Source organism: Lynx canadensis, chromosome X, assembly GCF_007474595.2.
Source record: "Lynx canadensis isolate LIC74 chromosome X, mLynCan4.pri.v2, whole genome shotgun sequence".
Classification (NCBI taxonomy): Eukaryota; Metazoa; Chordata; class Mammalia; order Carnivora; family Felidae; genus Lynx; species Lynx canadensis.
The window spans coordinates 90,340,142-90,365,363 of NC_044321.2; the positions used below are offsets into that span (position 1 = coordinate 90,340,142).

General features: G+C 38.5%; 1 non-coding gene across 1 annotated transcript; it reads left to right on the forward strand.

Annotated features, from left to right (window-relative positions):
* Positions 1–24,886: 24,886 nt before the first annotated feature.
* LOC115507940 lies at positions 24,887–24,993 on the forward strand. The gene has a single exon (XR_003966858.1). It is a non-coding gene; the product is annotated as a U6 spliceosomal RNA (small nuclear RNA).
* Positions 24,994–25,222: the final 229 nt, after the last annotated feature.

Here is a 25,222-nt window from a genome sequence, read left to right on the forward strand (position 1 = left end):
CATGTCTTCCTCCTTGCCTCATTATTTCTGACTTCAAAATATATTATAAAGCGACAATCATTGAAACAGTATGTACTAATGTAAAAACAGACATAAAAACCAATGGAATGGAGAGCCCAGAAATAAATCCACACATTTGTCAGCTCATTTTCCACAAGGGTGCCAAGAACACACAATGGGAATAGGATGGATAGTCTCTTCAACAAATCACGCGGGAAAATGGAGTACCTGCATGCAGAAGAATAAAATAGGACCCTTATCTCCTACCACATTCAAAAAAGCAACTCAAAATGAATGAATTCAAGTCTAAAAAATAAGACCCGAAACTATAAAACTAGTATTAGAAAACATAGACAAAATGGAAAACATGATAAAACGGTAGGTAAAAGGCTTCTTGACATTTGCCTGGGCAGGTTTTCTTAATATGTGACCCCCAAAACACATTTAGCAAAAGCAAAAACAGACGGGTAGGATTGTCTCAAACCAAGAAACTCAGCACAGCAAAGGAAACAACACGGTGAAAAGACCAACTACAGAATGGGAGAAAATGTTTGCAATACAAACATCTGATAAGTGGTTAATATCCAAAATACATAAGGAACTCAACAGCAAAAAAAAAAAAAAAAATTAAAGGCTTTAGCAACAGAGTGACATGGTCAGATTTATGTTTTAAATAGAACATGTTGTGTGGATGGTGGTGACACTAGAATGGAAAAATGGGAAATAAGTGGAGAGGCTAGTGTTAAAGTCCAAATCAGAAACGATGGTCACTTGAAACTTGGGTTGTTGAAAAGTGTTTGGATGCAGCATAGACTTCAGAGGAATAGGGAAAATGGATTGTATTTGCTGGTGGTCTGTATATGAAAATGAGAGAAAGAGACAAGTCGAGTATGTTGCCAAGGTTTTAGGCACGAGCCACTAGGTGAATGGTGGTCTCATGTAGTACGATGAAAACCGCTGCAGGAGTTACAAATTCTAGAAGGGAGTAAAAGTTCTGTTTTGCACATAGTATATTTCAGATTTCTATTAGACACCCAGGCATATACGTAGGGTATCATATGTATAGGATATAAGAATCTGGATTTCAGGAGTGCCTGGGTGGCTCAGTTGGTTGAATGTCCAACTTTGGCTCAGGTCATTACCTCATGGTTCGTGAGTTCTAGCCTCACATCGGGCTCGCTGCTGTCAGTGCAGAGCCCTCTTCAGATCCTCTGTCCCCCTCTCTCTCTGCCCTTCCCCCGCTTGCCTTCTCTTTCTCTCAAAAATAAATAAAAATTAAAAAAAAAAAGAATCTGGATTTCAGAGGTGAGATTGGAGCTGATGATAAAATACTTGTGAGGTACAGGCAAAGCTACCTATCAGCTGCATTTCCTTCTGTCTTTCCTTAAGGTATACCTCAGGCTGAGATCGGTGTGTATTCTTGTGAATTTTACTTTATTTGTTTTTCATTTTCCTATATAGCTATATCAGTATCTGGTATTTTATTGTATGCTTTCAAAATTAAAAGATATGCCATGTATGTATATTGCAATTTTCTTTTGTAACTCAATTTTGTTTTTGAAATTTACTTAGCTGATCCAAGCATCTATGTTTAATTAACTGTTCTCTAGTAATTTACTGTATGACTAAATAAGATTTTAATTATCATTTCTTCTCTTGAAAGGGCTTCTGATTTTTTTCTTAATGCAATCAGCATGGCAATGAACAGCCTTATGCATATTTTCTTCATGTACCCACGTGCAAAAGTTACTCTCGGGAGTATAAATAGAAATGAAATTGCTGGGGTAGTACGATAGTCACATATTCGGCTTTATGGGATGTTTTCCGATTTATCTCCGAAACAGTGCACCAACATACATATCCTATGTCGGGACTCTAGAGTTCCTTCTCACAGTATCTGGAGTTAGAATGACTGTGCTGAAGTATGATGTTTACAGTATGTTTTGTTAGATACATTTCATCTAGTTAGAGAAAGTCTCCATGGATTTCTGATTTGCATACCTGTATTGGCAAGAGTTAATACAGAATGTTATCAAGCACATTTTCTGCATCTCTGCATGAATTCTACTTACTTATATCCATCTACTCATCCATCCACCCATCCATTCATCTAACCTATTTATTTAAGTATCTTCAGGTAGAAATCAAGGCTAGTGTTTTGCATAGATATCCCTCCTATTCTATTATCTGGAACACAGTGATTAATATAAGAATTGTTCACTAGGGGCGCCTGGGTGGCGCAGTCGGTTAAGCGTCCGACTTCAGCCAGGTCACGATCTCGCGGTCCGTGAGTTCGAGCCCCGCTTCGGGCTCTGGGCTGATGGCTCAGAGCCTGGAGCCTGTTTCCGATTCTGTGTCTCCCTCTCTCTCTGCCCCTCCCCCGTTCATGCTCTGTCTCTCTCTGTCCCAAAAATAAATAAACGTTGAAAAAAAAAATTAAAAAAAAAAAAAAGAATTGTTCACTAGTTTGGTGGGTTTACCTGAAACACTGTGTGGGCCTTATACCTTGTGTAGAAGTTGTGATGAGTATTCTTATATGACTTATACATTTGTAATATCTTCTAGTATGTTCTTCTCTTACTTTTTAATGACATGCTTATTTTGCCTGCTTTCTTTAATTTGTGAGCAGTTTTGCCAGAGGTTTGTCTAAGTTAAGAGTTTATTCCAATGGAGCAGCTTTTGGTTTTGCTCATGCCCTCTGATTTCTTTATCTTTCCATTGCATTAATTTTGGCTTTACTTGTTATTATTTACTTATCCTTTGTGGTTATTATTTTTTGAAAAATTAAGTTGAATGATTAGCTCCCCAATATTACATTTTTGCAATATTTGATCTATTCACATATACTCAGATATGTATATTATATAATATGTATCATATCTATGAGAGTACTTGAAATGCATATGTGAATTACGAGGCATGAAAAAATAAAATCATCATCTGTGGATATGCTGTCCAAACAAATAAATAGAAATAACCAATAATGCTAAAAGAAAAGTTCTATCCTGTTTTTATCCTTCATAACTCACTAAGTAATTATTAGGAAATATTTCAAACATTTAGACAAATATATAGATTTATATATTCTTTTTTCCCCAGATTTATTGAGATATACTTGACATATTATGTAAATTGAAGGTATAGGATGTGATGATTTGATACAAGTATGTATTGTGAAGTGCTTATCAAAATAAGGTTAGTTAACATATCCTTCGCCTCATATAATTACCACTTTTATTGTTATTTATGTGGTGATAACATTAAAATGTTACTCTCATAGCAACATTCAAGTATACAATATGGTATTATTAACCTGTATCACTATATTAATAGTCACCGTGCTGTTCCTTAGATTCCCAGAACATCATGTAACTGAATGTTTGCACCTTTAACCAACACCTCCCCATTCGCCCTACCCCTCAGTTCCTAACCACCAACATTCTGTTGTCTGTTTCTATGAGTTTAATGTTTATAGATTCCACGTGTGAGGTCAGACATTATTTGTCTTACTTATTTCATTCCATATAATGCTTTCAATGTCCATCCACACTGTTGCAGATAGCAGGATTTCCTTCTCTTCTATGGCTGAATAATATTACTGTGTGTGTGTGTGTGTGTGTGTGTGTGTGTGTGCACGCGCGCACCATGTATTTTTGATCCATTCATCCATCAACGGACTCTTAAGATGTTTTCATGTCTTAGCTATTGTGAACAGTGCTGCAGTGACTGTGGGAGTGCAGATACCTCTTTGAGATAGTGATTTCCTTTGGACATATACCTAGAAGTGGAATTGCTGAGTCATACGGTAGTTCTATTTTTAATTTTTGAGGAGCTTTTTTTAAAAAAAAATTATTTTGAGAGAAAGCGAGCATGAGTGGGGGAGGGGCAGAGAGAGAGGGGAGAGAGAGAATCCTAAGCAGGTTCCACACTGTCAGTGCAAGGCCTCACACCGGGCTTGAACTCATGAACTGTGAGATCATGATCTGAGTCAAAACTCACAGTTGGATGCTTAACCTACTGAGCCACCTAGGCACTCCTCGACATTTTTTATGGATGAGATTATCCATTCTTTACTGATCACTTTTGGCTCTCCTTTCAAATATTAGTTGACCATGTATACATGGGTTTATTTCTGGGCTGTTGATTCACTGTTCTTTTGGTTTACATGACTGTTTTCATGCCAGTACCATACTGTTTTGATTATTACTGCTTTGTAATATAGTTTGAAATCAGGAAGTGTAATGCCTCCAGCTTTGTTCTTTCTCAAGATTTCTTTGTTTATTTGAGGTCTTTTGTACTTCCCTATGAATTTTAGTATTTTTTTTCTATTTCTGTGAAAAATGCCATCGGAATTTTGATAGAGATTGCATTGAATCTATAGAAGGCTTTGGGTAGTAGTGACATTTTAACAATATAAACTCTTCTGATCCACGCAATATCTTTCAACTTAGCTGCATCTTCTTAAATTCCTTTCATAAATGTCTTATGGTTTTTGGTATATAGATCTTTCATTTCCTGGGATAAATTCATTTCAAAGTATGTTATCATTTTTGATGCTATTGCAAGTGGGATTCTTTTCTTTATTTCATTTTCAGGTGGCTTATTATTAGTAGATAGAAAAACAACTAGTTTTTGTGTATTTATTTTGTATCCTGATACTTTATTGAATTTATTTGTTAGTTCTAAGTTTTTTGGTGGAGACTAGAATTTTCTATATATGAGATCATGACATCAGCAGATAAAGGCAATTTTACTTCGTCCTTTCTGAATTGGATGCCTTCTGTTTATTTTTCTTGCCTAATTTCTCTGGCCTGGACTTCTAGTACTATGAAATTAAAGAAAAAGCTTTTAACCTTTCACCATTGAATATGATATTAGATATAGATTTGTTACATATGGCCTTTATTATGTTCAGCTGTGCTCCTTCTATACCACATTTGTTGAGAATTTTTATCATGATATTTTTATTATGTTGATTTTTGTCAAACGCTTTTTCTGCATATATTGAGATGATCATATGATTTTGTCTTTCATTCTGTTAATGTGGTATATCATATTTATTGATTGGTATATACTGAAACTATCTTTGAATCCCAGGGATAAATCCCACTTGATCATAGACTGTGATCCTTTTAATGCACTGTTGAATTCAGTTTGCTAGTGTTTTGTTGACTTTTGTATGTATGATCATCAGAGACACTTGTCTGTAGTTTCTTTTTTTGTAGTATCCTTATATGGCAATATTTTGTGTTGCTGTGGCATGGGTTTTACTGTATCCAGTTTCATGTATAATTTATAGTTCTCTATTGAATTTTTCAGTTCAATCATTTCTTCAGCAACAAAATTTCTCCTCCGTGCTTTATCATGTTTTGTGTCTCTTTGTTGGACTTCTCACTTTGTTTTTGTGTTGTATTCCTGATTTCTTTAAATGGTTTGTGTTCTCTTCTAGATCTCTGAGTATATTTAGAACAATTATTTTGAATTCTCTATTGGGAAATTCATGTATCTCCACTTTGAGGGGTCAGTTACCGGAAGTTTACCGTGTTCCTGTGATGGCATTGTTTTTCTGATTCCTTGTGATTTCTGTAGCCTTGCATAGGTATCTGTGCCTTTGAAGAAGCAGTGACTTCTTCAAAACTTTACGGACTGCCTTCAGTGAGGAAAGACCTTCACCTGCAGGTGGGGGCATTCTAGACTGTGGTTTGACCCCAGGTCTACAATTGCAGGATGCCAAGTTCAGGGGTATACGGTGGCTGGCTCTGGCTCCGGGGAATGTGATGTCTCATTGACTCAGGCTGCTGAGGTTCACGGCACTGACTATTACATGGTCTTCGGCAAGCACTCCAGGGATTCCACGGTGGCTACAATGTCCACCGGGGTCCTCAGCAGCTAGGTCCGGCAGCTAGGGGCAGGGCAGGTCACCGTGGTGGACAGAGCCAGTCATGTGCGCACACTTGGCTGTGAGGCCAGCTGCAGGTGCCTGTGCCGTGGCAGAGGAGGGTTGCAGACACATACGAGGCATAGCAGGGGCCAGAGCCAACTTGGCTACCCTGTTAGTTCTGGGGCCCTGGCTTTTGACGTGCACTCCCACGGCTGCAAGATCTTGCCTTGGGCATGTGCACAGCATTGGAGGCTAGTGACAAGATTCGGGATGGCAGGGTGTAGGTGCATGGCTGTCAGCGTGCACTGCTGTGGCTACAGTCTGCAAACGGGTGCGCATGCTGCTGTGGAAGCTGGTGCGGGGGGTCAGACCAGGAGCGTGCCGGTGCACCGCGGTGGTGTTAGCTGCAGGCGAGCCCCAGTGGTGTAGACCGGGGGGTCTAGGCTGGCATCTTGTACTCAGGCAACTGCAAAGGCCTTGGTCAGATGCTGGGCTCTGGAAGGAACAGGGTGGGAGGAGGCCGGGAGGGACCTAGGCGGCTGGTGTCTGGGAATGTGAATACCTGTGGGGTGAAAAGTGGGGAAATGCGTAGGTGGTTCCTGACAATGCGCTGGCCTTTGGTTTCTTTAGTGGAGAAAGTTGCTGGAGCCTTCTGCCGAGCGGCTCACTGGAAACTGCCCTTGCTCTTGCTGCCTGGTGATATTGGGAGCCCCTTCTCCTCTTCCTTGGTCCTAGCCCTGCTGTGTGTGTCCGCTTTGTCAGTTGCTGGGTGGGGTGAAGCCAAAGCAGGTCATTTGTGTCATGCCCCAAAATACTGGCGAAGCTGGTCTCTCACCCTGTTCTTTTTTTTTTTGTTTAGGGAAAGACCTACCTGGGCAGTTCCCTCTTTGCGGTGAGCAGTGTCGGTCTAGGAGATGAGGTGATGTGGGCCAAATCACGTGATTCTTCATTCCCATTTTGTGCGGTTGTTCTCAGCTATTTTGTTCCACTGTTTTTGCTGAAGGGTCCTCCTGAGTTCTCCCAGAGCTGTTTTTATTCGTGGATAGCTCTCTTATTGCTGCGCTTTGTGGGGGAAGAGAGGCTAGGGTCTTCTACGGCACCATCTTGGTGATGTCACTCCCTCTATCCTGTTTAAAATGTACCCAAGATTCAGGGCGCCTGGGTGGCTCAGTCAGTTGAGCGTCCGACTTCGGCTCAGGTCATGATCTCGAGGTTTGTGGGATCGAGCCCCGCCTCGGGCTCCATGCTGACAGCTCGGAGCCTGGAGCCTGTTTCCGATTCTGTGTCTCCCTCTCTCTCTGCGCCACTCCCCCCCCCCCCACACACCCTGTCTCTCTCTCTCTCTCCTTCAAAAATAAATAAACATTAAAATGTACCCAAGTTCCATCCAGGTATGGTGGGGCCCATTGAAAATACAGTTTATTACTCACAGTTCCCAAGAGGAAGGCAGCATGCCATGCTCCACAGGGTCACAAGAGAGAACCCTGGGGTGGGTCATGGGCAGAGAGAGACAGTGAGGAGAATTGTGGGAAAGCCTTTATGGTGGTTTTCTTGGGAAGGAATGGGCAAGGCACTGTAAGAGGGCTGACCAGATTTAGGATTGGATGGTTTGAGTACTTTCAGTGTGCTCAGGGATATAGGAGCTGCCCTAGTTGTCTCATACCTGAGGCGAGATTGAGTAGGGCAGGAGGTTCGTGTCCCACAAGTGCTCCCACATGATAAAGCAGACATTTGGTGTGGTGGGGGATGGGCTTTGGGCTCTGGATTGGTTTGTTTATTTTTTTTTTTATTTTTAACGTTTTTTAATTTATTTTTGAGACAGGGAGAGACAGAGCATGAACGGGGGAGGGGCAGAGAGAGAGGGAGACACAGAATCTGAAACAGGCTCCAGGCTCTGAGCTGTCAGCACAGAGCCTGATGCGGGGCTCAAACTCATGGACTGTGAGATCTTGACCTGAGCTAAAGTCGGACGCTTAACCGACTGAGCCACCCAGGCGCCCCCTTGTTTCTTTATGAAAGCCGTGTTAACTGTGTGGTTGCTACCATAGGAATCTTCTCCCTCAGGGAAAGGTACTTCTCTCCAGTCAGCAAGGCCCTATGATGACAAACTGTCAGATACAGAAACTAAAAACCATGGTTAATATACATACCTACCATATTCTCCTGATTTTTAAAATCATTACTTGATCGTCTGTGCTACATTCACTAAGACGCAATTTGTAGAAGACCCAAAACAATAAAACTAATAAATATATTATTTACGTACATACACATATGTAAAATAAAATTTTAGATCTCATTAATTTTGTAAACTTAAATTTTTTTTCCTGACACACGCAAATAAAGCTATGTATCTTTCATTCTTTTTGTTAATTTTTTTTAACGTTTTATTTATTTTTGAGACAGGGAGAGACAGAGCATGAACAGGGGAGGGTCAGAGAGAGGGAGACACAGAATCTGAAACAGGCTCCAGTCTCTGAGCTGTCAGCACAGAGCCTGATGCGGGGCTCAAACTCATGGACTGTGAGATCTTGACCTGAGCTAAAGTCGGACGCTTAACCGACTGAGCCACCCAGGCGCCCCTATTTCATTCTAATTATAGCCATAGCTGCACCTCCATATTTTTTTCCATTTCGTTTTTAATGAAATTCAGATATGAATATATATTTTTTAAATGTTTGTTTATTTTTGAGAGAGCATAAGTGGGGGAGGGCCAGAGGGGGGGGGACAGAGGATCCAAAGCAGGCCCTGCGCTGATAGCAGCAAGCCCCGTGTGGGACTTGAACTCATGAACCGTGAGATAGATCATGACCTGAGCCTAAGTCGGACACTCAACCAGCTAAGCCACCCAGGTGCCCCTGAGTATTTTGAACATTTTTATGGTTTGTACTTCGGCACACGACTTATTTAGAAGTGTTCTTTGTTTTTATGAAGGTACTAGGTTAATTTGATTATTTTTTATTGTTTAATAATTAAAGGAAATTCGTCTGCATTCCTACATGGTTTCTTGTCAAGACATTTTATATATTTGTATTATTGTACCTCAGGCTCTCCTTGTAGGTTCAGTTTCCCTTTTTGCTAAAGTATGTCTCCGATAGCTCTTTCTGCAAGGATTCGTAAGTGGTAAGCTAAGTCTTTGTTTTCAAGTGTCTGTTTCACTTTTGAATGGTAGTTTAGCTGATTGTGGCATTTAAGGCTGACAGTTACTGTCCTTCAGCTTTCTGTTGCTGCCCAAAAACTATGTTGTCGTTCTAGGTATTAATCCTTCCTAGGTAATCTGTTCTCCCTCCCTATTTATGGTTTGTTTTTTTTTCCTCTTTTGATTTAGTTTTCTGAAGTTTCACTGTATTTCACTTAATAATGATCATTACTGTTGTTGTTATTATTATTTAGAGGCAGTGGAACCCTGCTTGGAAGCTGGCATACTTCAATCTGAGGTTTCATTTTTCTTAATAAGTTTTGGAAATTTCTAGTCACTGCCATTTTGGATATCATCTCTTTCCCAATTTCGTTTTCTACTTTTTTTTTTTTCCTTCTGGAACTCCTAATAAAAATATTGTGTTTTCATTCCATATTCCATGTATTTTAAATTCTCCTTCAGGGGTGCCTGGGTAGCTAGTCAGTTAAGTGTCTAACTTGGCTCCGGTTATGATCTCACAGTTGGTGAATTCGAGCTCTGCGGCAGGTTCTTTGCTGACAGCTCAGAGCCTGGAGCTTGCTGTGGATTCTGTGTCTCCCTGTCTCTCTGCTCCTCTCCACCACTCACGCTGTCTCTGTCTCTCTCTCCAAAATAAAAAAACGAACATTAAAAAAATTCTCTTTCAATTTCTTATCTTTCTACTTCTCAATACTACATTTCGGTACTTTTTTTTCCCAAATTATTTTCCAGTTTTTAAATTTCTCCTTAACTTTGTCTAATTTGTCACTTACCTGTCTATTGGCTTTTTCATTATGATGACAATATTTTTAATTTCTAAAACCTCTCTTCGTATGTTACCAATCTATCTGTTCTTTTCTTTTTCTTGTCGTATGTTCTTTCTTTTTCATAGTTTGTATGTTTCTCTCTCTTTTATCTTTTAACTACATTTAGTTCACAATTTATCTATGTTCTATTTCCTCAATATATTTAGAATCAATTCTCCTGTTTTCTGAGTCCATCAAAGTGGGCCATTCTTTTCACGTGTTTCCATTTTTATTGTGAGCTATCGGAAATTTGCTTTCATTGTTGACACCCACGTGCTCTGAAATTTAGCCAAGTTCTTAGAAAGAAGACTTACATGTGTATTTTATAGGTGTTTCCAGAATATCACCGATCTTGGAACAAAATTTGTATTAATTTCCCTGCTTTGGATTTCCTATGCAGCATACTTATTTTTAAATTCAGACTATCCATCATTCACAACTGGCATTTTGATTTCTCACAGGTGTTTTTTTTTAAGTCCCGAAGTTTCCTCTATAAATAGATTACCTTGTTACTTCCATGTACAAATGAGTAGAGGCTCCCTTTTCCCTGTACCAGCTTTATTTGGTAGTTTTGCTTAAAAATCTTTATCTTAAGAGGCCCATGTGTAGACATTAAAACGTGATTTCCTAACTATCACGATGTGTATCTGTGCCTTGAGACTCTCTGTGTTACTAAGACCATAGCTCATTATCGTAAAACTTCGCTTCTTTCTGCCACCTGGGAATTTCCCTTTCTCTTTTTGAGCTCCACTAGTATGTAAATTTATTTTATGATCATTCATACAGCATTTCTAGATCTGTAAGGGGAAGTCCTTATTAGTACAGTGTGTACTTTGCGCCCTATTCATTCTTTGACCTGTTGTCATTGGGTTTCCATTGCCAACACTCCGCTGAAATGATTTTCCAATTCTTAATTTTGGTGACTTCATTGCCATTATCTCTGTTATTTGACATTATTGACCCTTAGATCTGAAATTTTTTGTTTTTGATTCTGTAAAACCTCTGTCTCTCTCTTATGTATCTGACTACCTTTTGGAACTCCGTCAGTCTTTTTTACCTGCTCCTTTTACTTTTATTTTTTTAAAGAAATTTTCAAAAAATATTTAAAACATTTTAAAAATGTATAAAAAGTGATACAATGTACACCAGGATATTTAATATTGAGCTTAAGCCATAAAACATTACGAAAACATTTGAAATATCCTCTGTTCTCTCTTTGGTGGCCTCTCCCTCATTTTCCCCCGGAGGAGAAATTGGATGTTTATCATTCTATGTATTTCTTTATATTTTATTACATATCTATGTATCCATGAATAATATATATTGTTCTTTTAATGTATATATAGATTATGTACACATGTTGCAAATCGTTTTGCTTAATATTATATTTTTGCATTTCATACAAGATGATATCCGTGATTCTATTAATTTTCACTGCTCTATAGTGTTTTATGAATGTTACAATTCATTGAAAGTTGACTGTAGGGCCCTTAGTCCTTTGTTGCTTTTAGCATATCATGATGTGTTACTGTTTTCATGTGCTTAGTTAAGTGGATTTATGGATATTATAACCTAGTTTTGAATCAATTCTACTTTACAAAATGGAAAGCATCTTAACATTCTTGGAAAATTCTTGGATTTAAAACAATGCTAATAATGTAAACTTCAGTGAACAAGCAGAACATGGCATGTCAGCCATACTAAGTAAGAAAAATATGTCATAATGCAGATAAACAATATTAAGCATATCAAAAAATGATGGCACAATCAAATATGAAAAGAAAGTCAGCTAAAAAAGTTTTATATTATCAAGAATATTTTAAGCATGGTTTATATCTGCTGTTAAAAACAATGACCTTGACTTAGGTGTTTGTTGTGCCTTGAGATAGTAGGATAATCGTATAAAGTCATAATGATTACCGGGTTATTAAAAAAAAAAAAAACTAAACATCCATAACATTAAAATGGTAGTAATAATTGTGTCAATGATGATAATAATAATTTATGTCATTATTTCACTTTCTTCTTTCTTTTTAATTTCTATTCTTGTCAAATTTCAATGTACATAATGTTTAGTAGAATAGAACATGAATAATTTACAATAGATAAATATATGTGTTTATCGAGGATTCATGCTTAAATGTTTTTTTCTGGTAAGAGCAGTGATCAAAAATTATGGAGCTCCTGGGGCACCTGGCTGACTCGGTCGGTTGAGCATCTGACTGGCTCATGGATTCAAGTCCCACTTGAATCAGTTCATGGATTCAAGTCCCACTTTGGGCTCTTTGCTGTCAGTGCAGAGCCTGCTTCAGATCCTCTGTCTCCTTCTCCCTCTGCCACTGCCCCACTCGTGCTATAAATAAATAAATAAATAAATAAATAAATAAGTAAGTAAATATTATGGGGATCCTTGTTCTAGAGGAAAAACATGACTGGTTTATATTAACAAAGTGTTTTACTTTTTAGTCTCTGACCTTACATTTTCATCTGGAATGACACCTTAACTACTGCTCTCTTCCCTCCATGCCTGTCCCTGAATGTTTTAGATTGACCTTCATAATAGCTATTCTCTAAATATACTCTCTTCCTTTATGGATTTCTTTTTAAATTTTGTTAATGTTTATTTATTTTTGAGAGAGCGAGCGAGACAGAGTATGAGTGGGGGTGAGGCAGAGAGAGAGAGGGAGACACAGAATCCGAAGCAGGCTCCAGGCTCTGAGCTGTCAGCACAGAGCCTGACGTGGGGTTCGAACCCACAAACCATGAGATCATGACCTGAGCTGAAGCCGGACTCTCAACCGACTGAGCCACCCAAACGCCCCTTTATGGATTTCTTTTTAATCCAACTTTTTGTGTTATGTCAGGTAAACACTTACTTCCTTCAAGACCTCATTCACATTCTACCTTTTTTTCAAAGGCTTTGACTTACTTAGAGTTATTTGCTATATTAATATTATTGTTTTCACACTGCAAGCACCTAATGGCAGGCATTTCATATCTTCTTTCCCTTCTTGCTCCTACTACTGGTTTGGGGTTTATATATTTGCGTTTTCTTTTTACTCATTACCATTCAATGTTGTAATGCATACTTGACTTAATAAAATGTAATCCTAACCAGTATTTCTACTCTTTTGAATAATACAAGGTCCTTAGGCTGATTTAACTTAGGCCACCGATCTCCTTTCTTTCATGTTATGTCCAATATTTTAGTTCCATATTGTTTTTATATCCTCCCAAGTTTGTCATTATGACTTTTGATCTTGTTTTAGGCAGACATTGTTTCTTCAGATTTATCTACCTTGACTTATTTTTCTCTTTTTTACTGAGTGTTCATTCTTTTTGTTTGTCTGAATATGTCTTTTTTGCCCTCATTTTTGGATACTGGTTTAGCTTAATATAAAATTATAGATCTGTATTTCTTTTCCTTAGCCTGTAACACCCTCTGTGTTCTGGATTCCATGCTTGCTGTTCAGAAGTCTATGATCAGTCCAATGAACAACCCTTTGAAGTACATATGCTTTATTCGTTGCTTTTAAGATCTCTTTCTCTCTGAGTTTCTTTAGCTTCACTATGATTCTTCCTGCCTTCATTCTAAACTCTGATTGAAACTTCACATCCCTCTTCCGTCTAAAGATACACTTCTTAGCAAATTCTGGAACTTTCTGCCTTATCCAACACTTCCAGTTGTTCTGTAGAAAGAGAGACTGAAAGTTGTATAATCTGCTTTATTACCAGAAACTGAACTGCTCTGTACAACTTAATACTTCAAATTTTGTTTAAACATTTCTCTTCTGCTAGACTATGAGTTCCTTCAAGTGGGGGAAAGATGTTTATACCTTTTGTATTTTTTTAATGTTTATTTATTTTTTGAGAGAGAGAGAGACAGATAGACAGAGAGTGAGCAGGAGAGGGAGACACAGAATCCGAAGCCGGCTCCAGGCCTTAAGCTGACAACACAGAGCCCAATGTGGGGCTTGAACCCATGAACCGTGAGATCATAACCTGAGCCAGAGTCGGTCACCCAACTGGTTGAGCCACCCGGGTGCCCCTGCCTTTTTGTATTCTTAACATCTGTCACAGTACCAGGGGCATAGTAAGGTTCAATTATTGTTCATTTAAGTACCATTTATTGTGGAAATTTAAAGCAAAATAGGGCTATTTCTGAATTATCTGAATGTTTATAACAAAGCAGGCTTGCTTTTGTTGTCTATTACTTGGGCCATTTTGCTAATCATACATTTTATATTGGCTATAAAGACCTTGATTGAATTGCTTTCCTTCCCTATTTTCATCTAAATGTAACAAAGTTGTTACATGGTTATAAGTAGAATTGATAGTTCCATCTCTCCTTAATGATATATTTCAGCCTCATAGAGCAACTGAAACTTGTTATGAAACTTTATTGGGAAATAGCATCTTCATTTATTCCAGAGAACAAAAAGAACACAAAATTTATCTTTAAAATAAACAAAAGAAGATAAATTTTAGAAACATCTTCTCATACCATTTGGAAGTCATTATCGTGTCCTAGCCTGTTCTTTAAAGCTGTGGTGCTCAATGCATAGACATAGATATTCTGGATAACTAGAAAAACTCATATTAGTATTTATTTGAAACAACAACTCGCCCTGCCAATGTGTTCAGAAGTCTATTATGTCAAGTGCCATTTGTTGAACTAATGCCTAATGACCTCTCTTTATGATTCCATTAGTTACTACTCAATGGAAATTATTCATTGAAATGAAAATAAGGAAATAAAATTCATGCATGGTAGCTGCTGATTCAGTACTGCATCAAAGCTTTAGCACATTTACAAAATCAATAAAGGTATTCTAAATGGCTACATTTCCCAGAGCCCTAATAGCAAATTAAAGGCTACACATCTCTCTTTCATCATGCCAGCTAAGGATACATTATTCTCCAGGTGCTTTTGTCTATTTTCATCAAAATATGATATTCAATTTGAACTTCCATATGGATGAACAATTAAGAAATTGGCACTTGAGTAGGTCTGGGTTTTTTGTACCGTGACGTTAAATCAAGTTTCTCAATTTTCTTCAGAGGAAGAGCAAGACAATATATATGTGAGAACAGACTTCATTTGTGAATTGAAATGTGGCTGGGCATATACCCATGGCAGCAGAACCAATATAGAAGAAACCTTGCAAATGTAACTTTGGCCAAAATAATCACCTGCAATCTGATTACAGTAAGACAAAAATGGCAGTGGCATAGCTCTAGAAAATCTATATGATGGCAGTAGAATACCGCGTCAGCCCAGTGGGTATTTACTAAGTTCCTTCTATACGTTTAACACATTGTTAGCAGCACAGGAGGACATGAAGTGATATTTCCTTTCAAAAAGATTGAAGTATTCGTAGAAGGAGAGAAAATGTTAAAGCATGCCATGTATGTGTCAACTTAAGGACATATGTATGTGATATTACCTAGAAGGTTCAGTGGATGACCATATCAAAGGGAGCTGGTGCAGTTGGGAAAGGCTTCTTGGAAGAGGGGGTAATGTTACGGTGGGGAAAGATATCAAGAAAGAACTTAGTGCACTGAGCGTACAATGTGTGGGACAGTTTGGCTGAAGGAGAAACCTATATGAATTGGAGAAAGAGGATTCTTACTTAAGGGTTGGTTGAGGCAGATTATAAATGACTTTCTTTTTTTTAATTTTTTAATGTTTATTTTTGAGAGAGAGACAGAACGTGAGCAGGGGAGGGGCAGAGAGAGGGGGAGACACAGAATCTGAAGCAGGCTCCAGGCTCTGAGCTGTCAGCACAGAGCCCAACGTGGGGCTCAAACTCACGAACCTGCGAGATCATGACCTGAGCTGAAGTCAGATGCTTAACTGACTAAGCCACCCAGGTGCCCCTAGGCAGATTATAAATGACTTTAAATGACAGAATAGTCAGAACATGGTTAGACAGTCAACAGTAAGCCATTGAGTATTTCTTCAAGGCTTACTGTGTAATCATCAGGATTCTTTTGTGAAGAACTGGTCTCACCTCAGGAAACCATCAAAACCCTAGAGGACAAAGCAGGAAAAGACCTCTCTGACCTCAGCTGCAGCAATTTCTTAGTTGACACATCTCCAAAGGCAAGGGAACTAAAAGCAAAAATGAACTATTGGGACCTCACGAAGATATAAAGCTTCTGCACAGCAAAGGAAACAATCAACAAAACTAAAAGGCAACCAACAGAATGGAGAAAGATATGACATATCAGATAAAGGGCTAGTATCCAAAACCTATAAAGAACTCACCAAACTCCACACCCCAAAAAACCCCAAATAATCCAGTGAAGAAATGGGCAGAAGACACGAATAGACACTTTTCTAAAGAAGACATCCGGATGGCCAACAGGCACATGAAAAGATGCTCAACGTTGCTCCTCATCAGGGAAATACAAACCAAAACCACACTGAGATCCCACCTCACGTCCGTCAGACTGGCTAAAATGAACAAATCAGGAGACTATAGATGCTGGAGAAGATGTGGAGAAATGGGAACCCTCTTGCACTGTTGGTAGGAATGCAAACTGGTGCAGCCACTCTGGAAAACAGTGTGGAGGTTCCTCAAAAAATTAAAAATAGATCTACCCTAGGACCCAGCAATAGCATTGCTAGAAATTTACCCCAGGGATACAGGAGTGCTGATGCATAGGGGCACTTGTACCCCAATGTCTATAGCAGCACTTTCAACAATAGCCAAATTATGGAAAGAGCCTAAATGTCCATCAACTGACAAATGGATAAAGAAGATGTGGTTTATATATACAATGGAATACTACTTGGCAATGAGAAAGAATGAAATCTGGCCATTTGTAGCAACGTGGATGGAACTGGAGCGTGTTATGCTAAGTGAAATAAGTCAGGCAGAGAAAGACAGATACCGTATGTTTTCACTCATGTGGATCCTGAGAAACTCAACAGAAGACCAGGGGGAGGAGAAGGGGGAAAAAAAGGTACAGAGAGGGAAGGGGGCAAACCCTAAGAGACTCCCAAATACTGAGAATAAACTGAGGGTTGATGGGGTGGGGGAGGGAGGGGAAAGTGGGTGATGGGCATTGAGGAGGGCACCTGTTGGGTTGAGCCCTGGGTGTTGTATGGAAACGAATTTGACACTAAATTTCATATTAAAAAAAAAGGAACTGGTCTCACCTTGATCATGTGTATGCACGTCCGTGTGCACACACACAATTTTTCCTTCTCAACCCTTCCTCCTTTACTTGCCATCTCAGGACACTGAGTGTGGACCTTTTGATTAGAGGGATTTGGCTTAAGGAAGAAAGAAGTTGGAATCAGGACACTGGTAAGAGGAGGCAGGTCCAAATAAGGCAGACCAGACCAGTTAATATCTTCGGGATCTAGTGAGTATCTAGAATATTCTACCACCTACTGCCCATCCACAGAAGATTTAAAATTTTTAGTATAAATCCAGAGAATGGCACTGCTTTCTTTATCTCAGAGAAAAGATCATCTATCCTATGGCACTTTGCCTCTCAGCATCTTTATAGTTAATTTAGATGAGTTACTCTCTTTACGATGGTAAAAACACTTAACACAGAGTTCTATCACAGAGTTCTTTTTTTTTTTTTAATTTTTTTTTTCAACGTTTATTTATTTTTGTATCACAGAGTTCTTAACACAGACATCTATCCTCTTAACACATTTTATGTGTACATACAGTTTTCTTAACTTTAGTCACTATATTGTACAGAAGAACTCTAGAGCTTGTTCATCTTGTGCAACTAAAACTTTTTAAAAATGTTTATTTATTTATTTTGGGAGATAGAGGGGGAGAAACAGAGAGAGAGAGAGAGAGAGAGAGAGAGAATCCCAAGCAATTCCGATGCGGGGCTCAATCTCAAAAACTCAAGATCCTGACTTGAGCAGAAATCAAGCGTCGGATGCTTAACTGACTGAGCCACCCAGGCGCCCCATGCAATTGAGCCTTTATACCCATTGAATAGCAATTCTCCAATGACTCTTCCCCCCATCCCCTGGCAACCGCTGTTCTGCTTTCTGCTTCTATGAGTTTGACTATCGGAGATACCTCATGTACGTGGAATCATACAGTGTTTGTCCTGTGAGCAGTTTATTTCAGTTAGCACAATGCCCTCTAGTTTCATCCGCGTTGTTGCATATGGCAGGATTTCCTTCTTTTCTAAGGCTGAATAATATTCCATTATGTGTATATACTATATTTTCTTCTTTCATCTGTCAATGGACATTTAAGTTGTTTCCATGTTTTGACTATTGTGAATTATGTTGCGATGAACGGGGGAGCACAGATATCTCTTCCAGATACTGATTTCACTTTCTTCAGACATATACCCATCAATAGTGTACAAGGCTTCCCTTTTCTTTACACCCTCACCAACACTTGTTTTTACTGATGATAACCCTCTTAACAAGTGTGAGGTGATAGCCCATTGTGGTTTTGATTTGCATTTCCACGAAAATGACTGATGCTGAGCACCTTTTCATATACCTATTGGCCATTTGCATTTTCTCTTTGGAGAAATGTTTATTCAAGACCTTTGCCCCTTATTGGGTGTTTCTTTGTTTATTTTTGCTATCCAGCAGGGTTTTTTTTTTTTAATGTATTTTGGATATTTACCCCTTGTAAATATTTTTTCCCAAAGCATAGATAGGTTGCATTTTCATTTTCTTGATTGTTTCCTATGCTGGGCAGTATGATAAATCTTCACATAAAATGTGTTTCTCACATGCCCTGGGAAACACTGAGCACAACTTCTGACTTTGGCAGTAATGTTAGGAGGCTTTAGCCACTTTAACTCCATTTTATAGAAAGCCAATGAAAACTTCAGATGCAGAAAGGTGATGAACAAATTCTTAAGTATAAATGAGATAAATTATGAAATTGATCAAATGGTTCAGATATATATCCATTCAGAATTTGACATCATGCATTACAGTATATTGCTATAGTATAAGCTTGGGAATAGGTATCTGCTATAATACATTTTAACAACAATAATCTCTGTAGAATCAATAACTGTATGATTTCACTTTAGGTATAGGGTTGGCTATAAAATTGATTCCCATAGTCTAGTGTGAAAAGTTGAGGAAAGGGAATTAAGATTGGCTAGCAGAGTCAGTATAAAGGAAAGGTTTTTGTTTTGTTTTGTTTTGGTTGCAAATGTTACTGTCAAACAAATAACCAAAAAAGCAATCTGTTATCAGAGTAGGAAGTTCACCATAACACTTGTCACTGCAGAATAGGGTATAAAAAATAGTTTCTGATTATTTTGTCCTTCCCTGATTTTATCTCCTTAGTCTTTTTTCCTTTCTTCCTTTTTCCTTCTTTTACTTCCCACTCCCTTTATTCTCTCCTACTGCTTGCTATTCACTTGGCCAATAATACGGACACGTATCTTAACCCTTATGAAAATAAGAGTGAATAAACATAATCACAATGAACAATAGGAATCAAAGCATTGTTTTTTTTAATTTAAATGCATTTATTCAAATTCAAGTTAGTTAACATTCAGTGTAGTGTTGGTTTCAGGAGTAGAACCCAGTGATTCATCACTTCCATAGGACACCCAGTGCTCATCCCAACTGCCCTCCTTAATGCCCATCACCCATCTAGCCCATCCCCCCCACCCACCTCCCCTCCAGCAGCCCTCAGTTTGTTCTTTATGTTTAAGAGTCTCTTACGGTTTGTCTCCCTCTCTGTTTTTATCTTATTTTTCCTTCCCTTCCCCTATATTCATCTCTTTTGTTTCTTAAATTCCACACATGAGTGAAGTCATATTATATCTGTCTTTCTCTGCCTGACTTACTTCACTTAGCATAATACCCTCCAGTTCCATCCATGTTGTTGCAAATGGCAAGATTTCATTCTTTTTGACCGCCGAGTAATACTCCATTGTGTGTGTGTGTATACATATATATGTGTGTGTATATATATATATATATATATATACACACACACACACACACACACAATGGAGTATTATATATATCTATATATCTATATCTATATCTATATCTATATCTATATCTATATCTATCTATATCTATACCACATCTTTCTTATCCATACATGAGTCGATGGCCATTGGGCTCTTTCCACAATTTGGCTATTGCTGATACCGCTGCTATAAACAGTGGGGTGCATGTGCCCCTTCAAATCAGCATTTTTGTATCCTTTGGGTAAATACTTAGTAGTATGATTGCTAAGTCATAGGGTAGTTCTATTTTTAATTTTTTGAGGTACCTCAAAAAAGCACTGTTGTGACTTCCTTATGGACGGCATGTTTATGCCTGATCTATAAAGCCCTGGGATATAAAGAAATACAATGTATTCTTAAGTGTAGAAAAACCAGATTGCTCAAACTTAGCTTTAGCGTTCTTTGTCAAATGACTAAAATATCCAGTGGTTCCTTCCTTACCTCTGTCTCTTCACTAAATCTTATACCCTCTTTCTTCTAACCAGGTAAGCCACAGACACTAAGGCACTGACTTAATTCTATCCTTTCAGCTTCTGAGAATTCCTTGACTTGATGAAACACTTCAAAAGGGTAAAAATCACGTTATCTGAAGTCTGTCTGTAACAGTGTTATTTGATCTTGTCTTTGGCTACATTATTCACCTCTCATTTATTAGAATATAGCTATTATATTAAAGTCTTCTTAGTGCCTGCAAAATAATGTCAGAATATATGCTCTTGTTAAATGTACTTTTATGAGGAAAGGAATAAAGTAGGTGGCAAACTTTCCAGGTATGGTCACCAACAGTAAAATGTTTACAGCTAGATTTACGGAAATCCAGAAGTCAGTAGATAAACACTGCAGCTGTAATAAAAACTTATTTTTTACACAGGAAAAGAATGGCAATGACAGTAATATTTTCCCCCAAAGCACTTTACGATACATTCTTTATCTGTATCGGTATGCAATCTCCCAGTGAGGGAGATTGTTATAAATACTTAAAATGCTTTTTCAAGTGCCGAGCAAAAACAGGCCCTTCTTACATCCCAAACCTGAACTGAGAGCTCTCGGAGGGGTTTTGTCAAAGTCATACGAAACTGAGTTAACATGAATGGGAAATGAGCAATGTTTTTTTGCTCAAATCTTACTCAGAAGTCTTGAGTTTGTGTATCTAAAAAGAAGCTCCAGAAAAACATTCCTATTTTTTAGATCAGAAAGGAACTGGGCTATTGAACCTTTTTCCAACATGGACGTTTCTAGGAAAGTATGCACTCCCATGTGGGGAAATCAAGCTAATTAGCCTTCAAGGTACCTCCCCAAATGCATGCAGAATGCATGATCATTCTGCATGCCATGTGGGGTGCCTTGTGGAAATTTAGATGTTTAAATGGGTTTGGGTTTCAATGTGTGAACTTTTCTCTTGAGCTCTTTTATTTTTGGGTTCCAAGGCATTGGACAAAGTGCTTAGGGGGAACAAACACTTCCGCTACGACCAAATCATATGTAACAGTGGTGCTGAATAAAAAACCTGACTCTGAGCTCTCAGCTAGTGATTATGCATGTAAGGTTATTGCTCATCAGAAATTCTTTCTGGGGCACCTGGGTGGCTCAGTCGGTTAAGAGTCTGACTTCAGCTCAGGTCATGCGCTCCTGGTTCAGGAGTTCGAGCCCCACTTCGGGCTTTGTGGCACGGTCCCCTCCCTAAGGAATGTGAAGAAGAAAAAACACCCTCAAGGCAACCTGGCTATCTCTCAGGACCTTGTAACCTGAGACCACTTAATCAGACTACATGTTTTTGTGTTACCGTATATGGGAGACAGAGAAATAGAAAATATATAAAAAACTACACCATGTGGCGTTCGGGGCTCAGTTCTTTGGGTAAGAACCCAACTGAGCCGTGCCGGCACGAATAAAGTTGCCTCCTGGAAAGAAAAGCCTCCGTGTCGTGACTCTCTGTGCGAGAATCCTGCTACATGCTGAGACCTCAGAGCCTGGAGCCTGCTTCGGATTCTGTGTCTCCCTCTCTGCCCCTTCCCCTGCTTGCTCTCTGTCTCTCTGTGCCTCTGTCTCTGTCTCTTTTAAAAATAAATTAAAAACTCAAAAAAATTTTTAAAAACAAATTCTTTTGGAGTCAAGGAACAAAAATATAAGTAATGCAAGTAAACTTATATAACTCTACCATTCATTTATTTGTTTACTCAACACCTACCATATGCCAGGCGTGGTGTTCTAGAAATTGGGTATAAATCAGTGCACCAGACATTTTTAGGGTTTGACCTCATGGGACTTGTAGTTTACTGGCAGAGACAGGCAATAAATATGTGATTACAATAACGTCTGGTGAGCGGAATCCTAGGGAAATGACACAGTGTTATGGGAGCACACAGCCAGGGAGTTTATTCTAGTATAGAGTACATAAATATAGCCTCGAGGAAGGAATGTTTAAGAGACAGCTAAAGGATAAAAAGATGCTCGCTAGATAAAGAAGCCTCCGGGAGAGTATTGCAGGTAGCAGGACGAATATGTGTAAAAATCTCTAGGCAAGGGCAAGGGTAACATGTTCTAGTGATTTGTGATGTAAAAAAATGGCAAGAAGACAGAGCCAGGTGCAGGGCTCGAACTCACAAACCACAAGATCGTGACCCGAGCCTAAGTCAGGCGCCTAACAGACTGAGCCACCCAGGTACACCAGAAAGTCTTGGCTTTTTCCTACTACTGGCTGCTCTAGTGGTTGTCATCTCTGTGACAAAGGTCTGTGCGCATAATGACTTTGCGGCCACTTTTCTTTATGAAGGCTATACGTTTTGTCTGAGAGGACGAGCTACTGTAATCATCTTGGAGAATATTGGGTTAACGTCCTTCTTTTAAAGGGCTACCTTTCTTTTAAAGGGGATTTGATAACAGGTTCTTAGTTGCTAGATGGAAAGCAAATTCTAAGCTTTGGAGATCTTTAGTAAAATTGACTCATCTGTCTTCTAATCTTAAGATGAATATTCATTACTTGCATTACCATATTTTTGAAGAGTGCTTATGGTACGTGCACACATTTAAAATCTTTAACTTCTGACACTTATCTATAATTTAGCCATTTAATTATGTGTACATGATGAAAATCAAAGTATTCTGTATGAGGCAGTTAATCACTGGCAGGTGAGAATACAGTTACTATCTTTTAGCTGAACATTGTCTCGGTGAGTTGAAGACCAGTTACTTATATAGCACAGGTTTTAAAAGTAAAGGAATAAGGGGCGCTCAGTTGGTTAAGTGTCTGACTTCAGTTCTCACAGCTTGTGGGTTCAAGCCCTGCCTCGGGCTCTGTGCTGACAGTTCGGAGCCTGGAGCCTGCTTCTGATTCTGTGTCTCCTCTCTCTCTGCCCCTCCCATGCTCAGGCACTGTCTCTCTGTCTCAAAAATAAGTACATATTTAAAAAAATAAAGTTTTATTGTATCTCAGGCCAAATACAAAAAATAACTCAAAATGGATTAAAACATAAATGTTAGAGCTAAAACTATAAAACTCTTAGAAGAAAACATAGGAGTACATTTTCACGACCATGGATTTTGCAATGGATTCCCAGACAAGACACCCAAAGCATCAGTAACAGAAACACAAAATAGATAAATTGGATTTCATTACAATTATAAAATTTTGTGCATCAAAGGACAGCATTAAGTGAAAAGACATCGCCAGTTAAAAATAATGGCAATTACCTTATTCTATTTGTACCGATGCAACAAAGAAAAATAGTGTGTGAAACTTTATCATGTATTTACCCTTGGTTCATAAAAGCTAGTCATTTTCGATAGACTATATAAACACTTACATATAGTTGATGCTAAATAAATGTTGCTGAATGAACGTATACACACATAAATGAATATGTGGTGCCCTGCATGTATACATAAATATACCAACTGATCATTGCTAAAAAAAAAATAAAAATCACACTTCACCTGGTTTAAAAAAAAAGTGAAAAGACAACCTGTGGAATGGGAGAAAATACTTACAAATCATGTATCTGATTAGTCTAGCATCTAGAATGTATAAAGAATTCTTAACACGCAACAACAAAGAGACAACACAACTAAAACGTGGACAAAGGACTTCAGTAGAAATATGCCTAAGGATATACGAGAGGGCAATAAACACATGGGGAGCACATCAGTCATTAAGGAAATGTCAGTCAAAACCATATTGACACATTACTTCATATCCACTATGATGACAATGACAATAATAATAATAATAATAGAAAGTAACAAGGGTTGTTAACTAGGATGCGGAGAAACTAGAACCCTCACATATGCTGGTGGGAATGTTCCTCCAAAAGCTACATGTAGAATAAGCAGTCCCATCCTTAGTTGTTCGCCCCAGAGACTTGAAAACAGATAGTCAAATTCTCATGAATGTTCCTGGTGAATTTTCACAATAGCCAAAATGAGTAAACACCTCAAACAGCTCTCAACTGTCGAATGGATACACCGAATGCGTATCATTTACGAAAAGGAATGAAGTACATGCTACAGTGTTAATGAACCTCAAAGCCCATTATGGTAAGTCAAAGAAGTTAGACACAAAAGTTCACAGATTGGTTAACTCCATGTGTACGAAATGTCCAGAATAGGTAAATCGGTCGTGACAGAAAACAGATTAGTGGTTGCTAGAAGCTGGGAGACGGGAAGAATGGGTGAGTGACTGCTTACTGGGCATGAGGTCTCTTCTCTTCTGGGCCATAAAAGACTTCTGGAACGAGATTGAGGTGATAGTTGATCAACATTATGAATGTACTAAAGCCATTAAATTTTGCACTTTAAAAAGGCAAGTTTTGGTTATGTAGATTTCATCTCAATAAAGTGTAGGTCTAATGGAAGCTTGTTCACTTTGGACTATAACAATATGAGAAATCTAAATCCATTCCTCCTCCTCTCACATACAAATTCTATATTATTGGTATGTTGACTAAGGATTGTCCTTTAGACTTTCCAGAATTTTCATGCAATGCTATTTAATTTATAATAAATCATTAAACGTCATTAGGATCAGGGGTGCTTTGTGCTAATGTGACTGTTCTCATGCTCACTTTGGCAGCATATAGCCTAAAACTGGAACCACACAGAGAAGATTAGCATCACCCCTTTGCGAGGATGACACACAAATATGACTGTCCTCAGTTGTTATATTTGGAAAGTGTAAAGTGAGCCAGATGTGGTGGAAACCCAATGATCCCTTCCTCTCAACCTCTAGGGGCCACATCATTCGTTTGACCTTAAGCATGAATGATTGCTTTTGTTGCTTAAAATACTCACTACTAGGTCGTTGCCAAGATTGATTCTGACGAGTGATGAAAAGGAATGCTATCTTCAAAGCTTTAAATTGTGTAGAGGATGTAGTAAGGAGATATACACATT